At 42.0% G+C, this 27,214-nt stretch overlaps 1 pseudogene; it reads right to left on the bottom strand.

Annotated features, from left to right (window-relative positions):
- Positions 1 to 13,550: 13,550 nt before the first annotated feature.
- LOC105865388 (WW domain-binding protein 11-like) overlaps positions 13,551 to 27,214 on the bottom strand; it is a 28,547-nt pseudogene continuing 14,883 nt past the window's right edge.

Raw genomic sequence — 27,214 nt, 5'->3', positions numbered from 1 at the left:
ACATTATAATGAAGTGTTCTTACTGTGCCCCAAAGTTCAGTTTCCAAAGGGTTCTCATCCAGTTTGGGACTGAGCCATGGCCTTGGCATCTTTATTCACGCACTTCATGACTCAGTAGTTCCTTCTGCAGGATGTGAATGGGGAGGAGGGTGGAATCCTGCCTACAATGTAGGCCTTGCTTAAAGTATGCCTGGGGTAACAGATTTGGTGAAACTAATTCAGTTGAAACTAAATTGCCAAAATAAGAGCCCGAGTTTGTAAATTTCAGATGTCTGTGCTGCCCCTACCTATATACCATGGAACTGTAACCACCGCATCTGCAAGGATTTCTGAGAAAGGAAGGGAGGGGTGAATTTCTCCTGTTTTGCTGGTTAATGTTTGCTCTGGTTGGAAGGGGACTAGTGTGTATCTATCTGGTATTTCTGCCTATGTCACTTGAAGTCACCACTCTGTCCTCTCAGGAGCTGAAAACACCACCCGTTAGGTCTGCACCTTCACTCCTGGTTGCTCATGTTTGGCAGCCTAGAGACTCCATTACCTTTCATGCATGTTTTAATCATGCAACTTGTGAAGCCTGTGAAATGGAATATCCACATTATATAAATTGCAATAATCAGTTCTTGACAGATTTCTGCAAAATGTTTGTTGATAACTTCCCTCAATGTCCTGAACCATTTTACAAAGAATCATTGTGTTTCAGAGTGAAAGAAAAGTGAGATAGTTATCTATACTATTTCTCCATTCTAGTATTGCATGTGGTTGGATACCGACCAGATTTCTAACAGGGTTTAAAATGTCAGCCAGAATGTGCAGAATATATATAGCAGAGGCTCAGATTAAATTTCCTTTGGTTTTTATTCAGATAAACTGGGTTTGGGATTAGTTTAGGGGGAGGGAGGGAGGAGTCACTGGCTCTAATAATATAATTCATTGCCCTTAATAAATCTTTTCTTTCTTTCCCCTTTAATTTGTTCCTTTCTGTGCTTTTTATCATATCTGCCAGACAGTTGGGCAATATTCAACTCTATTATAAACAACATTTTGTTTGAAGAAGTTCTTTTAAGAAAAATTACTATGAAAAGAAATTAGCCATAGAATCACATACATTTCTCTATACTGTGAGAAAATACAAAGGAAGCAACTTGAGCAATTCCTTCATACTCTCCACATATTGAACAAACATGTGGAGTCCCCAGTGAAAATGAATTTGCTTAAGCCATCCCCAAACAGCATTACTTGTTTGAAATTCAAATAGACAAGGATGTTTTCTGTTTGGTGAAAACAATTTCTACTCTTAAGTTGCAAACAGAACTACTAAATTCACATGTCACCCCCAGATGTATTTGAGTGTACCCAGAAATCCTCCATATTCAGCCCAGAATGGCAAGAAGCATGGGATTTAGGGACATTTCTTGGGCCCTTGTTTATAGCTAGAAAGGCTCCTCCAAGCTCTCTACACCTGTCTCCGCTGACACTGTCAAAGCGGAGCCACGCTGCTAAGGCTCTATGGCTTTCTCTAAAACAATGGTTGTTGGCGATGTCCAGGCTCCTCTTCGTTTGCCATGGAGACTTTCTTAGTGTCCAGGAGCGGCCAGTGGTCGCCAGCCCAGTTCTGCACCCTCTGCACAGACTCCAGGATTGAAATGCTGCCAACAGGAAGGAGTTCATGTTTCCTCAGCTCAGGGTAAAGAATCACCATGATCATGTGCTTGAATTCCTTTTATATACATGGCTTAATTATAGGGATGGAATTTTATATGTGGTTGAGGTGCTGTGACTTCACTGCCACACAAAAAACATGACAGTTTATTATTTAGTTCATGAGAATAAAGCAACATGACATTCATGATGACATACAGACCTGGGTGGGATACTAAAGGTAAGTCTCCCACCTGAAATGTGAGGTAGCTGTCTTTCAAAGACAGTGTTTGTCTATCCCTACCAAACTCAGAAAAAATATAAACAAAAAACTGGACACATTTTGAAAAAGAGAAACAGATTTTCCTCTGGACTCCCCCTCCCTGTGTCTCTCCGTGGAGAAACGAGGAGGCAGGGACTAAATGTTCTCAGCGTTCCTTCTTTTGGTGGAAAACTATACCTAAAGATAATTTGCTCTGATCTCTTTATTCTAAAGATGGGGGAAAAGAGGCCCAGAAAATTTCAAAGAAGTACAGGTGCTTGGGTAAGAAAAGAGACTGGGTGAAGTTTTACATGCAACATTGTAAGCCACTCCATACTTGCCTTTGGAGTGTCACCCTTGTGCTGCAGTAATATCTGTCTTTTTTCCGCTCTGTTTGCACAAGGTGCAGGTAGACAGGCTATACTCCCCCAGAGACTGCAGGATATTTCTGCACTTTGACGGAGGCTGTGGCCAGGAAAGAAGCAGGGTAGGGCAATGGTTTTCAAGTACTTTCACAAGCATCCACAGCAAGAAATACATTTCATATCTTGACACAGTTCCTAAATGACATGTCTATGGTAGTGTATCAATAAAGCCCAAAGAAAAACGTTCACTCTTACTATTGCCATGAATTCTGCTCTTTTTCATTTCAGAAAACACAGTTTGTGACCCAGTGAATTGACCCCATGTGCCTTTTATGAATGGGACCTGATTCTCTGGCTTTACTTCATGGGCTGTACTTGGTTTGCCTTATTATGCTCTTCCTGCCCCAAATACAGTCAAGCAAATTGTTTCTTAATGTAGCATCCAGCCACACCCTGTGAAACACTTCACTGGGAGCATTCTTGGTTGGTATTGTGCGTTACTGAGGACTTTCCATGGGGATGAACATTAGTATTTTCCAGGACAGCAGGTGCTCCTTGAGGACCAGGCTTGTATGTCCTCTTTCGAGATGCTGAATTATCTTTCGGGTCCCCGCCCCACTTCCCTACCCGAATGGATCAATCAATAAATAGTTGCAGACCAACCTGTTCTACTCCATGACCTTGGGCAAGTTGCTTAAACTCTTTGATCCTCAGTCTTCTGATTTATAAAATGAAAAAAAAAACCTCTACCTCACAAGGCTGTTATGAAAAAGAAATGATATGTTAAATGTGAAACTGCCTACTCAACTTTAAAATAAATGTTAGGTATAATTATAATTTTACCTATAACACTATAGACCATGACACATTAAAATTAAAGAGAACTGGAGCTCTGGGACAGTTCCTGATGATTCAACTTTTTGGTATTTAATAAACTAGCAAACACATTAACACATTCTAAAAGTTGATCATGAAGTCTATTAGCTTCTATATAAAGTTCTATGTTGCTACTTAATCAGCTGCTTTAAAACGTATTGACTTATCATAATTGCAAGGCTGTGGAAACAGCCCAAGTGCCCATCAATCCAAGAATGGATTAATAAAATGTGGTATATGTATACCATGGAGTACTATTCAGCTCTAAGAAACAATGGTGATATAGCACATCTTATATTTTCCTGGTTAGAGCTGAAACCCATACTACTAAGTGAAGTATCCCAAGAATGGAAAAACAAGCACCAGATATATTCTCCAGCAAACTGGTATTAACTGAGTAGCACCTAAGTGGACACATAGGTGCTACAGTAATAGGGTATTGGGCAGGTGGGAGGGGGGAGGGGGGCGGGTATATACATACATAATGAGTGAGATGTGCACCATCTGGGGGATGGTCATGATGGAGACTCAGACTTTTGGGGGGAGGGGGGGAAATGGGCATTTATTGAAACCTTAAAATCTGTACCCCCATAATATGCCAAAATAAAAAAAAATTAAAAAAAAAAAAACGTATTGACTTAAATTCACAGAGACAGAAAGTACAACAGTGGTTACCAAGGGGCTGGGAAGGAAGGGGAAGGAGGAGCTACTGGTCGATGGGTACAGAGTGCCAGAGTTGGGTGATGGAAATGTTCTGGAGACAGGTGGTGGTGATGGCTGCACAACGATGTGCATGTACTTAATGCCACTGAGCTGTGCACTTAAAAATGGTTAAAATAGTAAATGTTATGTTGTGTATATTTAACTACAATAGAAAAGAAACAATGACCTAAAACCATGACCTTTTTAGAGTCAGAATTTTGACCGGGGCTCATCTCTGCCTTATGTGGTGTTGTCTCCCGGGACAGTTCAACTGGGACTGGAGTGTCCAAGATGGCCTCATTTGCCACTGGTGCTGGCTCTGGACCGAGGCACCTCCTTCCTCCGCCATGTGGCCTCCCAACCTCCAAGGTGTCTCTCTACATGTGGCCTCTCTCTACTGCCTTGCTTCCAAGGCAGTTGGGTTCTGAGAGAAAAAGCAGACCTCCAGACCTCTTAAGGCCTGGGCTTGAAGTCCCAGAAAGTCACTTGCATCACATCTTACTGGTTCAGGAAAGTCGTTATGCTGGCAACGATCCATGCTGGAAGGGGTGGGTGCAAAAGTCAATTCACCGGGGTGTGGTTCCTTTAGGACCACGTTGTGTCAATCTGCTACAGCCCTTGGGGCAATTTCTTAGCATTTCTTCATGTTCTGCTTTATCTCGAATTCCGTTCTAGTGCTATAGATAGACTAGCATCGTGGCGCCATCGTTATGAGGATGGACTTTGGTCCCAGGCTCTGCCATTTGTTGACTGTGAGATCTTTGGCAAACTTTCACCATCTCTGTTTCGGTTCTCTCACCTGTAAAATGGGAATGGCAAGAGCATTTACGTCATTGTGTTGCTGTGAATATCAAATGAGTGAATATGAATAAAAAAGTAATGGTCCAGATATATTCTCCAGCAAACTGGTATTAACTGAGTAGCACCTAAGTGGACACATAGGTACTACAGTAATAGAGTATTGGGCAGGTGGGAGGGGGGAGGGGGGGCGGGTATATACATACATAATGAGTGAGATGTGCACCATCTGGGGAATGGTCATGATGGAGACTCAGACTTTTGGGGGGAGGGGGGAAATGGGCATTTATTGAAACCTTAAAATCTGTACCCCCATAATATGCCAAAATAAAAAAAATAAAAATAAAAAAAAAATAAAAACCAAAAAAAAGAAACATACGGAAAAAAAAAAAAAAGTAATGGTGCCTGGCACAAAGTAAGAACTATATAAGCATTTACTGTTGTTGTTGCTGTTATTGTTATAATAAACAAAAGAACCTGTCTGGTGGAGAATATTTAGAGCTGAATAAGATGGAGAGACTGGAAACCTGCCTGGGTACATGGGAAACCCCTGCCTCCCAGAGTTCTCACATGTAAATGCTTGGCTGACATTTAAGCTTCTTTCCTTTTGTTCTGCCCACAGGAGACACAGAAAATAGCTGATCAACATCTCCCCGTAAAAATCTTCTGAACACCTGGAGACAGCAGCGAGAGCTTTAACAATTTGCGGAGGCTGATCTGTGCATGGGTAATTGAGTTGATATGTTCAAACGCACATGAATCTGTGCCTGGGTATAGCTGCTGGGTTAAACAGGCACCTATGATTCTCTTCACCCCGTTGGGAAGCAGGAGCACCTGCTCTTGTTTTCCCTGAATGCATTTAGGGGTGAGTCTCCTGTTGTTCAGAGCATAAAACTAGAATAGGTTTCTGAGGAGGAGGACAATGTAAGCAGGGGCTGAGAGGTGCCATGGGTGTGGCACTCAGCCGGCTCAGGAAACAATCATGTAGCAGACAGGGCACCAGGCTCCCAACTCCCACAGGGCACTTCCCTGTGCACAGACCCGAGCCCCGTGGAAGGTGCCATATTGCCTCCTTCTCCCCTCCCGCACCCTACCCCGGCTGCTGAGAGAGACAATACAGCCACAAGCCGGAGACACCTCCAGGGAACAGGACCTTTCCATTTGGGGCCCTACAGCTGACTGAGGGGAACTCAGACGGTAAGCTCTTTCCCCGCCAGCCCTCCCAGGTGCTGCTGGCACTGTGATCCCAGGAGAACGGGGCAGACCCTAAGGTTGAGAGACATAGACCCAGCTTGGGCTCCCTGTGGGTGAATTGGGAACGGCACTCCTCTCCCTGGTGGGGATACAGTTTGAACACTGGGACCCAGAGGTCAGACCTGCAGACCAGATCCCGTGCACCCAGGTCTCCCATTGCCCGGGGCACACAAGGGATATACGTGAACAGCCTACTGAGGTGTGTGTGCCTTCAGGGGCAGATCAGCGTCCTAGAGAGCAACCTTCCTCCCAAAAGGAGGCCGTGTGCGCATGCCAGGTGGCGTTCCTGCACAGGGAACCTCCTGGCCGGCGTCACAGCCAGGGGAGGCCTGGTGGCATGAGGTCTGGCCTGCTGGCAGAGGCCCAGAAGTAGCTGCGGAGTTGGGGAGGGTGGAAAGAAACGAGGTCCGCTCCAGACTGCAGGTCTCAGACAGCCCCACCCCCACACGCAGACTTTCTGACTGAGTTGGGCCACTCCAGCCCCTCCCTGACAGCTTTTCCTGGAAGCAGAGAACAGAACTTTGACCCCTGCTAATGGCATTAGTGGTGCCTGAGGGCAGGCTGACCCCAACCAGCTCTGCCCAGACTCTCTCCTAGACCAGCCCTCACTGAGGGGGAGAAAAGGACACACGTGGAAGTCCCTGAGCCCCACTGACCACCTGAGGCACTAGAGTGCCTCTCTAGAGGAACAAGAGCTGATAATAGGACACAAAAACAACAGCATAGCCTGTTCCTCCAAGCAAGCACCATCTACTGAGAGGGAGGGCATCCTGCACACCCTTTTCACAGCACCTACTGACTCATTATACAGGGAGTGGTCGAATCTCACTCACAGACACCACCTACCAGCTCAGAAACTAAACAAGGCGTGTGAACACCCAAACAAAAACCTAAAGGAAAGAAACAACAACTGATCAACATGGGAAGAAATCAGTGAAGCAACTCTGGAAATATGAAGAACCAAACGGAAAACACACCCCCAAAGAGGAGCACCAGCCCCTTAGAAACGGACACCAACCAAAATCAGGCAACCAAAATGATGGAAGAGGAATTCTGAATTTGGATCATAAGAAAATTCAGCGACCTGCAAGTACAACTCAATAACCAACACAAAGAAACCACAAAAAAACTCCAGGATGTAGAACAAAAGTTCACTAAAGAAATCGATACAATGAAGAAAAGTTTAACCAAACTCCTGGAAATGAAGAATCAATTCAGGGAACTACAAAATTCAGCGGAAATCCTCAAGAACAGGGCAGATCAAACAGAAGAAAGAATCTCAGAGATTGAAGATAACACCCTCCAACTAAATAAAACAGTCACAGAGATAGAGCAGAGAAACAAGAGAAAAGAGCAAAGCCTACAAGAGATGTGGGATTATGTGAAGAAACCTAATGTGAGGGTCATAGGGTTACCAGAAGGGAGAGAAGACAACATTCAAGGGTTGGACAAGCTATTTGAAGATATAATAGAGGAAATTTCCCAGGCCTTGCTCAAAATCTCGATATACAAGTTCAAGAAGCTCAGAGGAACCCTGGGAGATTCAATGCAAACAGGAAGACGTCACGACATGCAGTCATCAGACTGACCAAAATATCAACTAAAGAGGCCCTTCTAAGAGCTGTAAGACGAAAGAAGCAAGTGACATACAAAGGAAAGCCAGTTCGAATAACACCAGACTTCTCTACTGAAACTTTACAAGCAAGGAGAGACCGGGGCCTCATCCTCACTCTTCTGAAACAGAACAATGCCCAGACTGGAATCTTATTCCCTGCAAAACTGAGTGTGGATATGAAGGAGAAATCAAGACATTCTCAGATAAGCAAAGACTGAGGGAATTCACCAAGACAAGACCAGCCCTTCAAGAAGTAATCAAAACAGTGTTACCCATGGATCAGCACAACAAACACTTACGAATGTAAATCTACTCAAAGCTAAAGATCAAAGCCCAGACACTACAATGGCTCAAGAGAGAAACAAAGCAACAAAGTTCAACCCAACATAATGAACAGAAATCTTTCCCACCTATCAGTTATCTCAATAAATGTGAATGGCTTGAACTCCCCACTCAAGAGACATAGGCTGGCCGAATGGATAAAAAAACACAAGCCAAGTATCTGCTGCCTTCAGGAAACACATCTAACCTGCAAGGACATTGGCCTAGGCAAAGAATTTATGAAGAAGACCCCAAAGGCAATCACAACAGCAACAAAAATAAACAAATGGGACCTAATGAAAGTAAAAAGCTTCTGCACAGCTAAAGAAACTGTCAAGAGAGCAAACAGATAACTCACAAAATGGGAGAAAATTTTAGCAAGCTACACATCTGATAAAGGGCTGATAACTACAATCTATTTAGAACTCAGGAAAATCAGAAAGAAAAAATCAACAACCCTATCAAAAAATGGGCAAAGGACATGAATAGAAACTTCTCAAAAGAAGACAGAATAATGGCCAACAGGCATATGAAAAAATGTTCAACATCTCTAATCATCAGGGAAATGTAAATCAAAACCACAATGAGATGTCACTTTACTCCAGTGAGAACGGCCTTTATCAAAAAGTCCCCAAACAACAAGTGCTGTCATGGATGCGGAGAGAGAGGAACACTCTTACACTGCTGGTGGGACTGCAAACTAGTTCAACCTCTGTGGAAAGCAATATGGAGATACCTCAAAGCGATACAAGTAGATCTACCATTTGATCCAGCAATTCCACTACTGGGCATCTACCCAAAAGATCAAAAGTCACTTTATGAAAAAGACACCTGCACTCGAATGTTTATAGCAGCACAATTCACAATTGCAAAGCTATGGAAACAACCCAAGTGCCCAGCAATTCATGAGTGAGTGGATTAATAAAATGTGGTATATGTATACCATGGAGTACTACTCAGCTTTAAGAAACAATGGTGATATAGCACCTCTTGTACATTCCTAGGTAGAGCTGGAACCCATTCTACTAAGTGAAGTATCTCAAGAATGGAAAAACCAGCACCACATGACCTCACCAGCAAATTGGTATTAACGGATCAACACCTAAGTGTACATATAGGAGTAACATTTATCAGGTGTTGGGAGGGTGGGAGGGGGTAGGAGGGGATGGGTATATACAACCGCAACGAGTAAGAAGTGCAACGTTTGGGGGATGGACATGCTTGAAGCTCTTACTGGAGAGGGGAGGGGGTCATGAGCAATATAAGTAACCTTAACACTTGTACCCCCATAATACGCTAATAAAAATAATGTGAAAAAAAAAAACCTCTGGAATGGGTTACCAAGAGCCTTGTGAATGTCCTCTCTAATTAAACCTTAACAAATTTATATAACATTAAAAAAATACATTGTTATAGGGGTGTTTGAAATTTTTTTAAAAGATTTTTTGTTGTTTGTTTTGTAAATATCTTAGCATAGAGGAGAGCATAATAAAATTTTAAAAAAAAATTTTTTTTGAGACAGGGTCTTGCCCTATCTGTCATCCTGGTTAAAGTGCCATGGTGTCATCATAGCTCACTGCAGCCTCAAACTCCTGGGCTCAAGCAGTCCTCCTGCCTCAGCCTCCTGCCTCAGCCTCCTGAGTAGCTGGGACTATAGCATGCACCACCACATCTGGCTAATTTTTTTTATTTTTAGTAGAGAAGAGGTCTTGCTCTTGCTCAGGTTGGTCTTGAACTGCTGAGCTCAAGCAGTACTCCTGCCTTGGCCTTCCAGAGTGCTAGGATTACATGTGTTTGCCACCACACTCAGCCCAAAATATTTTTTAAAAGCTTTTCTCCATTGACTTCTGGAATAGTTGGCACTTTTCTTGCCTATTGGAGCACTCCTTCTATTCCTCTTTTGCCAACCTTCTTTCACTCATCCATGAAAAACTGGTGGTTCCCCCAAGAGTCTATCCTTGATCCTCCACTCTTCTCATTTTATGTAACTTTCCTATGTGATTTGTGTCCTTGGTTTAAATTATCATCTACACACTATGCCTTCGGTGGTCTAAGTAAGGTTCCTTAAATTCAAAAGGTCTAAAACCAGGACTTCCACTCCAGCTACGATGGTGTAATAATTGGTATTAGACTAGTCATCCCACCATTTAAAAAAAAAATCATGGCTGTAATTCTAGCACTCTGGGAGGCTGAGGTGGGTGATTGTTTGAGCTCAGGAGTTCAAGACCAGCCTGAGCAAGAGCGAGACCCCCTCTCTACTAAAAATAGAAAGAAATTACTTGGACAGCTAAAAATATATAGAAAAAATTAGCTGAGCATGGTGGCGCATGCCTGTAGTCCCAGCTACTCAGGAGGCTGAGGCAGAAGGATTGCTTGGGCCCAGGAGTTTGAGGTTGCTGTGAGCTAGGCTGACACCACGGCACTCTAGCCCGGGCAACAAAGTGAGGCTCCGTCTTAAAAAAAAAAAAAAAATCACTAAACTTGACAAAATACATGAGTCAATTGTTTCAGGAATTAGCCAAGAGACACTACAAGTCTGTGGTCCCTAAAGAAAGAGACACCCTTCTTTTGTGAGCCCCCCAAATCACTCTGGCTTTTTATCTGGGGGCAATTTCCTGACCAAAAGGCAATAAGCTCAAATCCAAGCAGAAAAAGGAGATCTGCTGAGCTAAGGAGGCAGAGCTCAGAGTTTGGGGCAGCTGAGCAGCCAGAATATGCAGGACAGGACACTGGAGAAAGTAGCTTTGCAGAGGAAGGACTCCAAAAATCTTCATGGGATCTCCTATGAACACTTAGCTAAGAGCTGGGTTGCACATGTATGAGGTGAGATTATCCAAGGATTACCAGATACCAGCTTCAGCAGAGTTGAAAGCTGAGCAGAGACATTAGAGTTCAAGCAGCAATGGGGACTCCTGGCGTCATGGCTTAGCCCGAGTGGAAAACATTAACACTTCCAAATAACATCCCAGCCATCCAGCTGGGACACCAGAAAGATCACATCCTAAAAGTAAGGACCATGTTCTAGAGCAGTATTTCTCAAATTGTCCCCAGATCCGCAGTATCAACATCACCTGAAAATTTGTTAGATACACTATTGGAAATACAAATTCAAGGGTCCCACTTCAGACATACTGATTCAGAAACTTTGGAGAAGAATTCCTGAAATTTGTTTTCTAGTAAGCTCTTCAGATGATTCTGGTACAAACTAAAGTTTGAGAACAACTGCTCTAGAGAAAGGCCTACTCTAGACTTGCCCTAACAAAGCCTAAAGCCAAACTTTGACAAAATCCACAGGGGAAACAGTTTGAAGGTTGAACATACTGAGTTAGAGGACTTGGGAAAATATCTTGAATTTTCCAAAGATTTACCCTACAAAGTAAAAAAAAAAAAAAACTACACAAATTCAAAGTGACAGGCAATAATTGACCTGCCTACTAGAACAAAAATAAAAACTCTTCAGAGGAAGATAACAGAATCCAAAATCCAGAATTTCTACAATGTATTACCTATAGTGTCTAATATTACAACAAAAAATTACTAAAAAGGCCAAAAAATAACCATAGAAAACCAAAAGTAGTCAATAGAAATTGATCCTAAGATTATTTAGAGCTAGATTTAATAGACAAAGACATTAAAGCAACTATTATAAAGATAGTCAAAAACTCAAAGGAAAATATATAAATATATTTACAATAAAGGAAAGTATGATCTTAATGAGTAAATAAATAGTGAACCTCAGCAGAGAAATGGAAATTATAAAAAAGAAGCATGGCCGGGCTCGGTGGCTCACGCCTGTAATCCTAGCTCTCTGGGAGGCCGAGGCGGGTGGATTGCTCGAGGTCGGGAGTTCGAAACCAGCCTGAGCAAGAGCGAGACCCCGTCTCTATTATAAATAGAAAGAAACTAATTGGCCAACTAATATATATAGAAAAAATTAGCCGGGCATTGTGGCACATGCCTGTAGTCCCAGCTACTTGGGAGGCTGAGACAGAAGGATCACTTGAGCCCAGGAGTTTGAGGTTGCTGTGAGCTAGGCTGACGCCACGGCACTCACTCTAGCCTAGGCAACAAAGCAAGACTCTGTCTCAAAAAAAAAAAAACAAAAAACAAAAACAAAAAAGAAGCAAATGCAAACTCTAGAATTAAAAAGCAAAATACAATGACAAAATTCACCAGAGAGGCTTAACAGCAGATAGAAGACGGCAAAAGTAAGAGTTGGTGAATCCAGAGATCAACCAATACGATTATCCCATTTGAAGAACAGAGAAAAAAGATTGAAGAAAAATGAATAGAGCCTCAGAGACATGTAGGACAATATCAGATAAAGGTGATTAAAGTCCCAAAAGAAGACAGTGAGAATGGAGCAGAAAAATAATGAAATCATGGCCAACAATTTGCCAAAGTTGATAAAAATAACTTAAGTTTTGACAAATCCAAGAAGCTCAGCGAACCCCAAGCAACATAAATACAAAGAAAACCCATACCTTGGCCCATCCTCATTAGATTGCCAAAAAATTTTAATTTAATTTTTAAAAAAAGAGAAAATTTTGAAAACAGAAAAAAATGATGCATTCCATACAGGGCAACAACGATGGCCGACCTCTAGTCAGAAACAAGGGAGACCAGAAGAAAATGCAATGACAGCTTTAAAGTACTCAGAGTTCTAAAGCCAAATTACCTTCTCACTCCCAATTTGCTCTGCATTCCCTATTCTCCATTTGAATAGCCATTTGATTTTCTAAGGCAGAAAACTGGAAATTTTCCTGGATTCTCATTTGTCCTCTATTCCTATGTAATCATCCAATAGATCCCTTAATTCTACTTTGAAAAAGTCACTAAACTAGTCCCACGTGTTCATCTCCATCTCCTCTACATTAAGTCAGGCTTTACTAGCTAAGCTAGCAAAGCTTGGCTTCAAGAATCCAATTGCGGCCGGGTGCGGTGGCTCACGCCTGTTATCCTAGCACTCTGGGAGGCCGAGGCGGGCGGATTGCTCGAGGTCAGGAATTAGAAACCAGCCTGAGCAAGAGCAAGACCCCGTCTCTACTATAAATAGGAAGAAATTAATTGGCCAAGTAATACATACAGAAAAAATTAGCCGGGCATGGTGGCGCATGCCTGTAGTCCCAGCTACTCGGGAGGCTGAGGCAGGAGGATTGCTTGAGCCCAGGAGTTTGAGGTTGCTGTGAGCTAGGCTGACGCCATGGCACTCACTCTAGCCAGGGCAACAGAGTGAGACTCTGTCTCAAAAAAAAAAAAAAAAAGAATCCAATTGCATGGGTTTGAATTTTGGCTTTACCACTAGTAAGATGCAACTCTGGACATATTCTTTGACTTCTCTAAGCCTTAGTTTCCCAATCTGAAGAATAAGAATAATAATCATAATAAACTTATCTATGGTTTATTATGTGGAAATTTTATTTTATTTTATTGGTGCAGAACATTTGTGTATTTTTTTCCCATGAAACATGCCAAGTTTAGGTCAGTGGGAAATAATTTTCATCAAAGATTGTACATTTTCTTCCCATGTATCCTGCATTGTACTAGGAAGTGACTTTGTGATCCATTCCACCCTTACAAGTAAAATATTACAAAATATTTCTAGAAAAATATTAAAAATAACTCAAATACAAAAAGCAAAGTGAAATGAACTGGTTCTTCAGAAATCTCAACTTCAGTGCCTACAGCATGCTAGAAGAGAGTCAAAACAAATGAGTAACTAAGATGCCCCGACCACAAATTTCCCGAGAACTGGAGCAGAGAAGAGATGTGATGACAACGGTGGTGTGAGAGGGAGTGGATGGTAGCAGTACTGCTTCAGTAACTCGTCTATTCTGAAGGAAATACTCTCTCTTGTATGCAGTAAATTCTGAACAAGGCTAAACTTTAGCCTTGAACTGAAATTAGAAAATACAGTGGAAATAGCTCTTTTACCTATAAGTTTAATAAGAGCCTCTTTCTCCATGGGCCACTGTTGTGAATGGAAGCCTGTCCATAGAAGGCCTTCCATCACTTTCATGAAAGCTTCACTACACATACTCTCAGTTTGCAGTGAGACAGGAACAGAAGGGCTGGATTTGGGGACTATTTTGGCAAGAGGCACAGCAGCAGCATCCTCTGACTTTCTTTGGGGGGCAGAAAACCCTTTTATTCTCCCGACGTACTCTCAGTGCAGTGGACACAAATCGAGTCATCTCTGCCTTGGGATTGGTGATCTGTGGCTTGGCACTGACGGATGCTGTGGCTTTCTTCTCAGTGCTGGCTGCACTCGTGTAATCCGCCTTGGGTCTCTGAATCAAGCTGGGTGGGACACTTAAACCCCAGAGTTAGGCAAGGGAGTGGGTGGGGAAGCCCAGTGTCTGTCCCAGGGAGACGGTGCAGGTGGAGCCACCACAAGTGTGCACATCATGCCAGCATGAGGTGGGGGGAGACCTGGAGGTGCAGGGGAGGCAGGGGTGCCCGGGGAGGAGAGCCAGGAGGCAGACCAGGAGGTTGACCTGGGGGAGTGTTGGGGGGAGGGGTCCAGAGGTGTTCCAGGAGGCCGTAAAGGTGGAGCAGGTGGTGGTCCAAGAGGAGGCGGTGCTGGCACGGCAGGTGCTTGTGCCTGACAAGGAGGCAGACTGTGGGCAAACCTGCTGCCGTGAAGAAGTAGTGGGCGTGCCGTCAGAATGAGCTTCCTCTCTATGCTGCTTTTGTCATGCTTTTCTGCTTCAGAGTCATCAGAATCATCTTCATCATCAACCTTTGAAACATTGTGTCTTGAAGAAAAGTCAGCTCCTGTATGTTCTTTTTCTTCCTTGATTTTCCAGGTACATCTGCAAATCATACACATAGACCTGACTCTATCTTCGTTGTTTCTCTCACTATCACCTCGGTGCACAAATTCATCCCCCTCACTTTCTCCATCTGATCTTCTCGCATCACTGTCCCCATGCTTATCTTGATCCATGTCCTCAGGAGAGCCATCATCTTCACTGGTGCTGGAAATATCATTGACATGACCCCCGCTAAGCAAGTTCAAGACTGTGTATTAAATGGCATGTCTTTGTCTCACCTGTGAGAAGGAAGTTCTAGGGTGAAGCTCTAGAGCAAAGCTCACTTTGGGCCATTCATCTGCACGACTTCAGGAGGAGGTGGCTTGGGGGAGGACCAGGAGATTTTCTGCCAGGGGCAAACATGGAACACCATTTCCAAGAAGAGGAAGGATAGAAACTGCCTGAGTTGTAGGTGCATAGGCTGAGGTTTTTTAAAGAATCTTGGGTGTCCGGGCACCTGGAAGTGGAATGTCCTGGATGACAATGTTGGAAGGAGCATGTGGCACATCTGGCAGAGGAATGCTCTCCACTTCCACGTGCTGAGCACTCCTGACAGCATCTGAGTACTGGCCAAGCCCCCTTCTGCTCACATCCTATTTCCAGCCTTCTCAATTCTTTGTAAATATCTGGATTCTCTTTTTCATAGAGTCATGGAATACATTCAAAGGTTTCACACAGCTTTTCACATTGTCTTGCAGTGCTTTCTCCTTTCATTGTGGCTGTTACGCTGGGTTAAACTACATTTCATTCAATTTCTCCATGTCCCAGATAATCTGTTTGGGATCCTTCATCTTCAGAACTACAGCTCATAAAAAAATAAAATAAAAATAAATGTGCTGTTGTTTGTTCTTCTTTAATTCTGTCTTCCAGGCTCCCTTTCAGGCTTGGTCTGTGGGCTTCATAAATTTTCCACTCTTGGTGGATGATGTAGGTCCTGTCCCATGTCCACAATCTGTGTGGTTTACTTGTTCATTGAAAAAACAAAAGAAAACTGCTGGGCTTCCACGACCGTGAGAAGAGGAGAGACAATGATTCTCAGCCTCTTTTATTTCGTAGGAGTCTCTTGATCAGCCTCTTGATCAACCACCCGGCCACAGCCATCTTGAATGCTCTCCTATTTTTAGAGACTTTTAAGACTGCACAGAAATATTCTATGCAGTATTCTATCCCCCCATAACTGTCCCAGATGGACTGAGTTATGCTATAGTTACATGCGTCCTTCAAATCTCAGTGATTTAAAACTGCAGGTCATACCACATGCCCAGTGGAGGGCAGTAGGGGCTCTTTTATCTGTTGCTCTCACTCTGGGACCCAGGCTAAATGGCACATGCCATCTGGAATATGGACACTTGTCATCGCACAGGGAAAAACAAGAGTCTGACAAATTGTGTTCTGGTTCTTAGTCCTTAAAGCTTCCTCCATCTCATTGGCTGAATTCTATCACATGACCATATCCAACTTTTAAAAGGAGATCAGAAATGTACGATTTTGCCCTGTGCTCAGAGCTAGGATTTGATAGTAAATGCTGCTGTCTAAATATTTCTGGTTTACCCTTGGGCATGTGGTAGAACTGCAGTTCCCCACTCTTAGAGTTGGTGGTGACTGCATGACAGTTGGGCAGATTTGAGAGTCCCTACACAGTGAACTGCAGTCCCTTCCCACTGCTGAGAGGGTAACCCCTTCTCACTGTTGTGCATGTGCACTGAGAGGAAGCCTCCATCATCCTGGGTTCCATGTGACTGTGAGGAGCAGAGCTCCCAGGCCAGCCACAGAACACTTAGGAAATGTCAATCTGGTAAAAGTTTCCCATTTTTCTTCTTAGACACAACAGAACCTAAAACTAGAAAAGATTTTCAAAGTAGAAACAGTATGCACTAAGGTAATTCGTAGTTCAAAAAAAATTTTTTTTTTAGTCAGAGTCTCACTCTGTTGCCAAGCTAGAGTGCTGTGGCATCAGCCTAGCTCATAGCAACCTCCAACTCCTGGGCTCAAGAGATCCTCCTGCCTCAGCCTCCCAAGTAGCTGAGACTACAGGCATGTGCAACTATGCCCAGCTAATTTTTTTTCTATATATTTTTAGTCAGCCAATTAATTTCTTTCTATTTTTAGTAGAGATGGGGTCTCGCTTTTGCTCAGGCTGGTTTTGAACTCCTGACCTTGAGCAATCCACCCACCTCGGCCTCCCAGAGTGCTAGGATTACAGGCATGAGCCACCACGCCCGGCAAGTAGTTCAATATTTTTGATTCTGAAAATTCCAGTACTAACCCCAAAATTCAGTAATATAGTTGTGACATAAAGGTGACATAACATACTAAGTAGACATAATAATTATTACATAAAATGCTTATTTTTTGACATTTTGACTGCCTGAGATACTTTATACAACAATATTTTTGATGCAACGAAAAGATAAAACACCGTAAATAGGAACATTCCTCAAGAATATATGTCTAATTAGTACTCTTTTTACAATCTGTGGTTTTAATAGTCTTGAATATCTTAAACTATGGTCACTTTTCTGGAAGGATTGCTAATCTTTCCATGGCAGATTTGTACTGTTCCTTTAATCTGCAGCTTTCTAGACAGCTCTTTAACTTCTCTTTTGCTAAGAATGATGCCTTTCTTGGTTGAGTTCTCAACCTTTTACCTCCACTTCAATCATCAGATCCATAATCATTACAAAGGGTACCGCCTGAGATTTTTCCAACAAAACTTTCCCTTTGTCAGTCAACAATTTGATTGCTGTGGACCATAATGACTTCTAGAACCTTTAGATGGCCCACTGCTACCAAACTAGCATAATACTACAAGGCTGAGGAAATCCAAAAGCAAAATTTCTAAGAAGAGAACTCCAAAATCCTAATAAATATATTCACAAAGATTTATAAGGATCAGCTGAGGCAAGGGTTGAGGGAAGGAAGGCATGCAATAATTATAATAATAAGAAAAGAAATCTCAAAACCTGGGTATAAATCAACCCACATACACCATATATAGGAGATAGAGTCCAGACACCCAGGGTGACTAGAAGAATGTACCCACATAGGAAACTGTGCAGGTTAAGGCTTCAGAAAAAAGAAAATGAGCCGGGTGAGGTGGCTCAGGCTTGGGGCCAGGAGTTCCAGACCAGCCAGCATCCTGAGCAAGAGCAAGATGAATCTAAGAAAGAAAGAAAGAAAGAAAGAAAGAAAGAAAGAAAGAAAGAAAGAAAGAAAGAAAGAAAGAAAGAAAGAAAGAAAGAAAGAAAGAAAGAAAGAAAGAAAGAAAGAAAGAAAGAAAGAAAGAAAGAAAGAAAGAAAGAAAGAAAGAAAGAAAGAAAGAAAGAAAGAAAGAAAGAAAGAAAGAAAGAAAGAAAGAAAGAAAGAAGAAAAGAAGAGGAAAAATAGAAAAATTATCAAGTGTGGTGGCAAGCGCCTGTTGTCTCTGTCACTCCAAAGGCAGAGGAGGGAAGATTGCTTGAGCCCAGGAGTTCGAGGTATGTTGACCCCACGGCACTCTAACTCGGGCAACAGAGCGAGACTCTATCTCAAAAAAAAAAAAAGAAAGAAAGAAAGAAAGAAAGAAAGAAAGGAAGGAAGGAAGGAAGGAAGGAAGGAAGGAAGGAAGGAAGGAAGGAAGGAAGGAAGGAAGGAAGGAAGGAAGGAAGGAAGGAAGGAAGGAAGGAAGGAAGGAAAAGAAAACTTAAAATTTCATTTAAAAAAGAGTTAGAGCAACAGCACAGCCATGTTGACATTGGTTGGAAAAACTCATGTGATATAGTAATTGCACCTATGTTTCAGGTTTAGAGAGCCTGTGGAATTATCATGAGACTGGTCTAAGGTTTAGCATATTGTGTTTGTGAAAAATGCACGTTACTAGTTGGAAATTGGCTTGGGGCACAGGCTGTGTGTTAATCGTGGCAGCTTGTTTCCAAGCAGCCACCTCTTTCAAGTGCCTTTGGCTAGCCACAAGAGTGGAGAGAATGTGGCAACTGAAAAATTTAATGACCATAAAACATCATAAAGCAGAAATTTCTGGTTTTTCTTTTATAAAGGAACTAAATGGCCGGGCGTGGTGGCTCAGGCCTGTTAATCCTAGCACTCTGGGAGGCCCAGGTGGAAGGATCATTTGAGCTCAGGAGTTCAAGACCAGCCTGAGCAAGAGCAAGACCCCCATCTCTACCAAAAACATAGAAAGAAATTATCTGGACAACTCAAATACATTTAGTTAGCCGGGCATGGTGGATCATGCCTGTAGTCCCAGCTACTAGGGAGGCTGAGGCAGGAGGATTGCTTGAGCCCAGGAGTTGGAGGTTGCTGTGAGCTAGGCTGATGCCACAGCACTGTAGCACGGGCAACAAAGTGAGACTCTGACTCAATAAATAAATAAATAAAGGAACTAAATGAATAGGTAGGAGGGAAAGATAAAGGAAATGCAGTTTCTCAGGTCAGTTCTTAGATTAAATCTGAAACAGTGAACATAGGGATTTTTTATTGTTCACAAGGAAATATACTTTAGATAGAGGCCACCTCAGATCACATAACAAAATTAAATCTTATGAGAAAGGTTTTCCCACCATCGATCAATCCAGATTGACACTGTAGTTGTTGGTCTTCTATTTTCTAAACTTGTTTCAGGTAATAGACCAGGGGACCTCATCAGTCTTTGTTATTTTCAGACGAAAATGAACAAAACACAAATGATGGGCTCTGTGGAATTATTTGTTGGTATTAACTCAGGGTTTCAGAGATTGGAATGTGTCTCTTCTCTGGTTTGGGCACTGTTTCATCTGCTGGCTCTGTGGCAGCTTGAAAAATAAGTCAAATATTGCTCTGGTCAATCTGCCCATCTGAATCTCTTTGCGTTTTCAAGTGAAAACCTAAATGACTTCTTCAAATTTTAGAAAAGGATGATGAAAGTCCATCTTCATTTTAAGAATTACCTGAAAACAGCAGTTTTTCCCAAAGGCAAAGCATGCTTCAGTTTTTTCAGAGAAAAAAGCTAGAACACCAAAAGCTAGAACCATTGGATTAGCTTGGGAGTCTGGAATTCTCTGTGAGAGAACTAAGCCTCATTTCATTCTTTCTTTTCTTTTCTTTTTAATAAAAAAGACAAGAGATGTAAGAAAACCCACCTTCGAAATATACTTAAAAAACATTGTGCCTTAAGAGCATGCCAACATAAAAACTCAACAAATCCTTAAGACTGAATTAACAGCTATATGGGATGGTTTCTATGGTCGGTTAGTAATGCTCCTGAACTCAAGAGAGTATTTGTTTCTTTGACTCGTCTTGCTTGGTCTAGCCGAGGGCAATGTATGGAATAGGGCTGGAGGCATGTAGCTGTTAATGCCATATTCTAAAATTACTATTTTTATTACATGGACATGCCTAAATAAAAGAGAAAAAATAAAAAGATTATTGTTGATTTTATATACTTTTAATCATAATGCAGAGTTCATCTTAACATTTCAAATAATTTTAAAGCAGGGTGTGAAACTTTTATATTGATTAAACAGATGCATTGGTTAAAATGGATCACATATTGCATGAGGACTATTGGAGTCCCTCATTTAGACTACTTTGAACAAAATTAGATTTCAGGCACACATCAGGAAAGTGGACATATTTGTCTGGTCATTGTTAGTCTAGAATTTCTGGCCAGGTGAGGTGGTTTATGCCTGTAATCCTAGCACTCTAGGAGGCTGAGGTGGGAGGATCACTTGAGCTTTGGAGTTCAAAACCAGCCTGAGCAAAAGTGAGACCTTTTCTCTACTAAAAATATAAAAATTAGCCAGGTGTGGTGGCATATGCTTGTAGTCCCAGTTATTCAAGAGGCTGAGGCAGGAGGATCACTTGAACTCAGGAGTTTGAGGCTGCAGTGAGCTATGATGATGCACTCTACCCAGGGTGAAAGAGTGAGACTCTGTTTCAAAAAAAAAAAAAAGAGAGAGAGAGAGAAAGAAAAGAAAAAATACAATTTCTATACAGGAGGGGCTTACTGGGAACAATTTGATTGAAAGGAAAGGGTTGAGGATTCTACTTGAACCAATATGCTTATAGCAAGCCCCAATTTTTCCCCTTGGTATTGCATGTGAGTGAATACTATAGGTATTTCACCATAACTCCTAGACTGCAGTTCAGTGGTCCAGATTCCCTCTACCTGCTGGTACACTCATCTTCCACCTGCTGAGAGTGTAGCCTGATAATGACCAAAACCTGCTCCCTTTTATAGGAAACTGCCCTCAATTGATCCCAGGAGTCAATTCACTCAAAAGAGTACATCTTCCCATGAGGCAAAGAGCATACTCAAAAACTCATTCAAATTATATGCTTTTTCCACCCACTGTATTAGTTGGCTAGGGCTGCTATAACAAAATACCATAGTCTGGGTGGCTTAAAGAATAGAAATTTATTTTCTCACTATTCTGGAGGCTGGAAGTATAGGATCAAGGCGTCAGTGGGTTTGGTTTCTCCTGAGGCCTCTCTACTTGGCTGTAGATGGGGCTTCCTGCTGTGTCCTCACATGGCTTTTCCTCTGTGCCTGTGCGTCCCTGGTGTCTTTTCATCTTCTTAATAGGACACCAGTCATACTGAATGCAGGCTCCATCCTTATGACCTCATTTAACCTTAATTACCTTTAAAGGGCCTATCTTCAAATACAATCACATTGATTGGGGGTTGGAGCGTCAACATATGAATTTGTCAGGGGGCACGATTCAGTCTGTAAAACACATTATACCTGTTTTGTCCTCTGTAGGACTTAAAAAATGTCTCCAGGCTGGGTACCTTGTAAAGTAGGTAGGGTTATATAATTTGGGTAACTCAGAGTCGACTCAGCTTGAACATCAAATAAGCACTGATCCCAGACACTTCACACTTCCCAGGAATAGCTGCTGGCAGATTTAAGTATTGCTAATCAACTAGCTACTCATTTTAAAGTCTAAGCAGCAGGGAATTCCATGATTAAGCATATTAAGGCTACTGTATGAATTTTTTTACATCGGTGGCATCATCCCTATAGAGTGTGTTCAAGATCAAATAAAAACAGTTTATTCATTTTGTCATCCACATTAGAACAAAGCAAGCAGATTCTGCATGAGTGGCTGGCTTCAAAATAATTCTCCCTCTAAACGATGTGGTTAGTCTTCATGAGTTAGGTGCCATTGTCCTGGGGAAAAGGGGAGAGAAGTAGGAAGAGTTATATGCCATTTAATGAAGACTGGAATCTGAATAAAATCTTATCTGAAAAAGAAAAGACAGAAAAATATTCAGACTTAGGGTTTTATCAAACATCCAACCAAATTAGTTAAAGATTCAAAACAAATACAATGTATGAACTCTCAGCTCAAAGACAAATTTTTCAAAAACGGATAAGCCCTTGCCAACAAGGCTGAGGAACAAAAATCTCTAACCTACAGCTACGTATAATTCCAATATGTTAGATCTATAATTCAAACCTTACTACTTTTTAAAAAGTGGATTTTTACATCTGCACTTGAATGTTTATAGCAGCACAATTCACAACTGCAAAGTTGTGGAAACAACCCAAATGCTCATCAATACATGCGTAGATTAATAAAATGTGGTATATGTATACCATGGAGTACTACTCAGCTATAAGAAACAATGGGGATCTAGCACCTCTTGTATATTCCTGGATACAGCTGGAACCCATTCTACTAAGTGAAGTATCTCAAGAACGGAAAAACCAGCACCACATGTACTCACCAGCAAATTGGTATTAACGGATCAACACCTAAGTGGACATAGAGGAGTAACATTTATCGGGTGTCGGGTGGGTTGGGAGGGGGGAGGAAGGGATAGGTATATACAAACACAATGAGTGAGATGTGCAACATTTGGGGGATGGACACGCTTAAAGCTCTGACTCCGGGGGGGGGAACATGGGCAATATACATAACCTTAACATTTGTACCCCCATAATAAGCTGAAATAAAATAAAAGCAGTTAAAAATATAAATAAATTAAATTAAAAAAATAAAAAGTGGATTTTTATCTGGGCTTGCAGTTGCTGTCCTCTAATTTGGCTTGCAGTTGCTATGCCAAAACAGACAGAATTGTTCCTATCCTGATTTATAAAATCACTTTTATAGCATTGAATGCTGTTAATTATCACATGAATAATAAAGTATAAATAAAATATAAATATTGTAAAGTATAATATTACTAGCAATGAATAACATCAAGCATTAGTCCAGGGAAGAAAACTTCTTTCCCTCACTAAGGGTACCGGTGGCCATTGGCTCCTCCCAGCCAAGGCTACATGCTGCTTCTCAGCAAGGAACAGTTAGTGCTAGAGGGGCTGTATTGTTGAACGCAGGTAGATATTCACTGACTCCAGCATTTTCCTGGTGGATTCTGCACTAACTGGCAATGCTCAGGCAATTTGGTGTTTTGGCCGCTCTGGCTTTTGAATAATGAACTCTGTTGTACCTGTAGAGAGCCATCTTCAGAATAAAGGGACCAAAACCCTTTGATCAAAAATAGCAATCACCGGCCGGGCCCAGTGGCTCATGCCTATAATCAATCCTAGCACTCTGTGAGGCCCAGGCAGGAGAATTGCTCAAGGTCAGGAGTTCAAGACCAACCTGAGCAAGAGCAAGACCCCCATCTCTACTAAAAATAGAAAGAAATTAGCTGCACAACTAAAAATATATAGAAAAAATTAGCCAAGCATGGTGGCACATGCCTGTAGTCCCAGCTACTCGGGAGGCTGAGGCAGGAGGATCACTTGAGCCCAGGAGTTTGAGGTTGCTGTGAGCTAGGCTGACGCCACGGCACTCACTCAGGCAACAGAGCGAGACTCTGTTTCAAAAAAAAAAAAAAAAAAAATAGCAAGCACCATTTCCATGTCCCAGTACCATGTGAACCTTAGTGGAGTTGACATTAAACATCCGAAGCAGAAGGTATATTGTTTGCATGTGGTAGATCTTTTTAGTCTTTGCTAAATCTCATCCTCATGAAGTCTTTGCAGTCTTGCATTAATAGTTACCACAGGGAATGGGGCAGAAGCCAGATTTTGTTAGCTTTTGCCTTACAAAATGCTGGTTTCCAGAGGACCATTTGTCTGTACTGTTGTGATTATGAATAAGCACAGCCCTAATATTTCTGCTACTAGATTTGCTAGTAAATGCGTCCCTCCAAAGGGTCAAAGGCAAGCTTAAAGTCTATGGCAAGATAAAAACTTTGGACAACATACTAATTTAATGATAGGGTGAACAAATGGGCACTCATATATTGTTGGAGGCAGTATAAACTGATACAACCTCCATGGAAGGCAATTTGGCAATAAGCGTCAATACCGTACGTATGATTTGACCCAGTAATTCCACTTCTAGAAATTTATCATGCAGATATACTTACAGATCTGCAAAGCGACCTTATACAAGGGCACTAATCACAGTATTGTTTGTAATAAAAAAGCTTGGAAACTATATGTCCATCAACAGTGGACTGGTTAAATAAAGCTTGCACACCCACACAGTGGAATACTTCAAAGCCATTAAAGAGAACGAGGCAGCTCTCTTTGTGCTAGTGTGGGAAAGTCTCCAAGAGACATTGCGAAGTGAAGAAAAGCATGGCACAGGATAGAATAGACTGTTACCATTTGTGTTATGTACATATCTGTGGAAATGGTCTATATGTCATATCAACATATAAATATTCATAGTAGAGCATAAGTATAGACCATCTCTGGAAGATGCATAAGAGACTAATATCAATGAATGCTTCTGGGAGCTCAGTGTCTGCATGCCTTGGGTGGGAGGAAAACTTACTTCTTATTGTTCATCCTTTTGTATCCTTTTGAATTTTATAGAATGCATGAATTTTGCCAATTCAAAAAGAAAATAAATAAAATATAATGTGAAAACCTATACCACTGTCTTACAAGAGAGTAGGTTAGGCTGGGGAAGAAGAGAAAAGCCTTAAGTGACTCACTTTTGCTGCTCTTTAGCAGCCCTAATGAAAGTGGTGATGATTTGCCTAACAAACATTTATGTAGCACTTCTATGCACCAGGCCCTGTTGTAAGCACTTTATTATTATTTAACTCAATCCTTACAGCAATTGTATGAAGCTCTACTGATGAGAAAACTGGGGCACAGAGAGATTAAGTAACTTGCCCACAGTCAAACAGATAGAAAGAGGCAGAGACAGGATTTGAACCCTAGCAGTGTGACTCCAGAGTTATGCTCCTTACGGATGCTGTGTTGCTCCTCTCAAGTAGGAAAATTATGGCCTTGATCATCTTTAGTATAGTCAACAAAAATATTCATATTCTGAAATTAACTCAGACTCTCACTGCACCACACCCCCTTTTATTTTTTCTGGGCCTTCAATAACATAGAGAGGTTGTTTGTTCCCATTTTAAGGAGATAGAACTTGAGTAAATTCCCAGAATTCAGTTGGTACCTGTCCTAGTCCATTTGGGCTGCTAGAACAAAATACTTTATAGACAGGGTAATTCATAAACACCAGAAATGCAGTGCTCACAGTTAAGGAGCCTGGGAAGTCCCAGATCAAGGTGCCAGCAATTTGGTGTCTGGTGACGGCTGGCTCTCTCCTTCAAAGGCGGCACTTTCTTGCTACCTCCTCACATGGCAGAAGGGACAAGGCAGTTTTCTTCAATCTCTTTTATAAGGAGACTAATCCCATTCATGGGGATAGAGTCCTCGTGACTTAATCACTTCCCAGAAAACCCCACCTCTTTATATTACCACAACGGGGATTATATTTCAACATGAATTTTGGAGGGACACAGACATTCAGACCACAGCAGTGCCTGTACCACAAAAGCCAAGCCCCAAGTCCTGTGTTGATGGACTCTACCAAAATACATGGGAAGGAAAAAGGAACAGCCTTGCCAAAATGATTTGATAAGGGAGAGAAAAATAATGTATTCAGAGAAAAGAGGAAGAATTTAATCCTTGTCTTGTTAAATTAGGTCAAATAGAATTTACAAATCGAGTCATCAAAATAAGTGCTTGATAAAACAGAGTACTTGTTATGTCTGAAATCCTGTTTTAACATCCATAAATATAAGAAAGATAATAATAAGTATTTACCATAGACAGTTGGGAGTCTAGTCTTATAAGTTGATTCCCTGACTAGCTCAGATACTTACCTGCTCCTCGCACCAAAAAGGCTTTTATGTGTAATAGTAGCTAAGTTGATTGTCTACTACTTTACACATATACACTCTCTCTAATTTTCAAGAAAGTTCTGTAAGAAAGGCATTGCATTCGTGTAGACAAAATTTCTAAAGTGGCCCCACAAGGTGTTGCACCTTAATCTCTGGAATCTGTGAATGTGATGAGATTTCACTGCAGGGCTTATATCATGTTATATGGCACAGTTAACCGGAAGAAAGGGAGGTTATCTGGGTGAACCCGATCTAAATACGTGAGCATTTAAAATCAGGGAACTTTCTCTGGCTGAAAGCAGAAGTCAGAGATGTTCAAAGTGCAAGTCACGCCATCTGGGCCCTCTGGCCGGCAGGACTGTGAAATGCTAACGCTGTGACCCTCTGGATGCATGCTAATTAGTTTCACGGGTGGAAGATCAATACAGGATGAATGCCCCTTTCTACAGAGGAGGAAACTGAGGCTCAAGAAGTTAACTAAACTGTTTAACACTATCTCATGAAGGTAGTGAGGGCAGGATTTGATGTAGGAAGACAGACCACCCCATGTCGCTGTTAAGTAATATTAGCCAAACAAGAGCCCTGGGCGGAAAGAGGAGAAAAGCTCTCTCTGACAGGGGAAAGGGTGACTCAGATTCTCACTTGTTTTTAGAAGCCAACATGAAACCATTGGCTGCACAATGGTGTGAGTCTGTGATGATCCCCCTCTCTGCACCTGCCCTGTGGACATGCATTAGCTCACCTTTCTTAGTGACCAGCACTCGGTGTCTGGTTTCCAAACAAGTGAGGCTGAGTGGACTACATGGACTAACATTCTAACAGCAAGGAGCAGTGTGGAGAAGAGAAGGCAAGCCCTGTGGTGCTCATTAACACACCGAAACACACACACAAACACACTCGGTAAAACCCCTCTCTCTAATGCCTAGCTTTGTAAATATTAGGCCTCATACAGACATGGCAGTTTCAAAAGAAAGAGTTTTAAAGAACAGTAACTATCAGGGTCTGGTTCCAGCTCCCTCTGTGACCTTTCCTTGTCTTTCCAGTTCATTCCACTCTGACCACAGGGCCTCTGGACTCTCCCTTGAACATGCTGAGTCCTGTCCTGCCTTGGGCCGTTGTGTCTCTGTTCCCCCTGGCATTGAATGTTCTTCCTCTAGTTCCTGCCCGTAATTCACTCAGATCTCTATTCAAATAGCCTCTTACTGAGTGTCTCTCCCTGACTGTCTTATTTAAAGTGGTGGTATTTCCTGCCCGGCACTATCTCTTTATGCTGCTTTATTTTTCTTCATGGCACTTTGGCCACCTGATATGCCTTAGATATAAAAATCATTTATTTGTTTGTTTGTCATCGACTCCTGAACAAGAATGTAAGTTCCAGGAGGGCAGAGATGCTTGTTCTGTTTCATGTGTTCATGCAGCCTCT

The sequence above is a fragment of the Microcebus murinus genome, chromosome 3, assembly GCF_040939455.1.
Source record: "Microcebus murinus isolate Inina chromosome 3, M.murinus_Inina_mat1.0, whole genome shotgun sequence".
NCBI lineage: Eukaryota > Metazoa > Chordata > Mammalia > Primates > Cheirogaleidae > Microcebus > Microcebus murinus.
The sequence above is the reverse complement of the archived record's forward strand: the minus strand, read 5'-3'. Positions and strand labels throughout refer to the sequence as shown.